We start from the raw sequence: 2,259 nt of genomic DNA, 5'->3' as shown, positions 1-2,259 counted from the left end.
ACGGCACTTAACAACAACAACAAAGGAATCCTGAAGTGGTGCTGTGGGATAAGCACTGGGCTGTTAACTGCAAGGTTAGTTCCACCAGCCACTCCTCTGAAACCCTATACAGGTTTGTTATGAGTCAGAACTGACTCCATAGCACTTAACAACAACAATGAACACATGGATGTTTAGGGTTAGAAGAAGAAGAAAAGCATTTGTAGTTGGTATCAGTGAAGACTCGATGTTAAGTGCCGTCGAGTCGGTTCCGATCCACAGCGACCCTGTACAGAGTTTCCGAGGAGCGGCTGGTGAGCTTTAAGCACCGACCTTGTGGTTCAAACTGACTTTGAAGTCCAGCGCATTAACCCAGAGCGCCACACCAGGAGTCCTTTTTATAAAGTTCAAATGGTAGCTCAAAGGAGTCCTGGTGTGGCACTCTGCGTTAATGCACTGGACTGCAAGGTTCGTTTGAACTGCAAGGTTGGTGGTTCAGACTTATTAGTCACTCCCTGGAAACCCTATACAGGGTGGCTATGGGTCGGAACCGACTTGACAGACACTTAACAACAATCAGAGAATACATTGAGAGCTGATGTCAGAAGCACACATCATAGTACAGGCCTGATCTCTTCAGGCATTTTGCATTTGCAGTCATTAGTTATAGTCTAACATTGCTTTAAAGGTAGTTTCCCTCTCATACTTCTAAAACTAGATCATAAAAAGAAGGTATTTATAAGAGCCAATACTAGTTCATTTTGAAATTAATAATAATAAAAAAGCGCCAAATCTAGCACAGAAATAAAATGCTATCTGAAGATCTCAAATGTTTTTCTTTTATAGAGTAGTAATGCTTACCTTAAGATCAAGGCTGCTAAGGCTTACCACATCATCATCTTTCTCTCTTCGTTTTCTTTTCTATAAGAAAAAAAAAAAAAAAGTTTGATCCTTATTTAGAAAGAATGCATTTATCCCACTAAACAGACAACATGTGTAGCACTGTAAGATTATGCATTAAACTGCAAGGAACAGCTGACTTCAAGGTCAGCTGTTCAAACTCACCAGCCACTCCACAGAAACCCTATATAGGATCACTGTGAGTCGAAACCAACTGGACAGACAGTACTTAACAACAGACAACATACAAATAGAAAATCTTTTTTAAAAATCGAAGCCTTGGTTATATTCACAAGAAAATTATTCTGATAAGGGAAGCTCATAAATTATCTCTGGCTATAAATAGTGCCCCTTGACTAAACCATCTCCTGCTATGAAGTAGTTTTACCTTATTTAAAAACTTCTGTAATATTTTCTAAAACAGAACCTTTATGTAAATCAAGGGCTGTCTGTTTATACTTATTAGAGGAAAAAAGTAAAGTACATTTTTATTTTTAAGAAAGAAACACAAATTCTTTATCCTGTGACAATGTGAAGTCTTGTCTAGAAAAGAAATGCCATTTCCTCACGACCCACAGGAATTACCTGAAGCTGGATTCATTAACTGGAAGATGAACACTCATGTTCCTGGGATATTTCCCAGTATCAACTGATTACCAGCATTCAGCACTACTAGTGACAGACGTGGTAAAATGACATGCTTACCTGTGACTCATAATCTGATACAATTTGATGAACTTGACCTACACCTATGGATGCAGTAGCTCAAAAGAGGGAACAAATCCTTAGAGCAAGGATCATTCCCACCCCCTCCATACACAGAATAGACAGAGATGGGCAACTTGGACATTGTCTACCCAAAATGGGGGGCTACAAAGGCAAGAAGTGACTGGCTTACAAGCTTTCAAGAGGGAAGCTAAATTCATAGGGCATGGAGGAAGGTAGAGTCTCCACTGAGTATTATACAATATGTCTAGGCAGGGCTGACAAAATGAAATCCAGATGGATCTCTTGTGATACAGCAGTGAATAATTATTATCTGGGCTGCTTGTGAGGGTTGGAATTGTAAAGGTAGACGTTTTTTAGCAAGGAAGGGAGTGATTAACTTTTCAGCCTAAGAGCGGAGATCCCTGGGACCATCAAGGGAGAAGAGCGGGGAGCGGGAACCTACCCAGAGAAGCAGTGATGCCTGAGATGGAGGCAGAGACGATGATGTGGAGAGATGGAGCTGTTGGGGACTTTAGGCACAGAGAGGAAGAGGGGCTGTGTGCTGATGACCAGGGGCATGCTTGTAAGTGTAAACCCTTTGGCTGGTTGATGATGCATGGAAGGGATTGTAACCATAGCAATGAAATGATCTACTATAGGATGAATGTAAAA

General features: G+C 40.9%; 1 protein-coding gene across 1 annotated transcript in view; it reads right to left on the bottom strand.

The window, feature by feature from the left end:
* NET1 (neuroepithelial cell transforming 1) overlaps positions 1-894 on the bottom strand; it is a 20,620-nt gene extending 19,726 nt beyond the window's left edge. Inside the window, exon 1 of the mRNA XM_006862733.1 lies at positions 841-894. The gene's annotated coding sequence lies outside the window, so the exon portion shown is untranslated. The remainder of the gene's footprint in view (positions 1-840) is intronic.
* Positions 895-2,259: the final 1,365 nt, after the last annotated feature.

Source organism: Chrysochloris asiatica, unplaced genomic scaffold (genome assembly GCF_000296735.1).
Source record: "Chrysochloris asiatica unplaced genomic scaffold, ChrAsi1.0 scaffold00050, whole genome shotgun sequence".
NCBI classification, from domain to species: Eukaryota; Metazoa; Chordata; class Mammalia; order Afrosoricida; family Chrysochloridae; genus Chrysochloris; species Chrysochloris asiatica.
The sequence above is the reverse complement of the archived record's forward strand: the minus strand, read 5'-3'. Positions and strand labels throughout refer to the sequence as shown.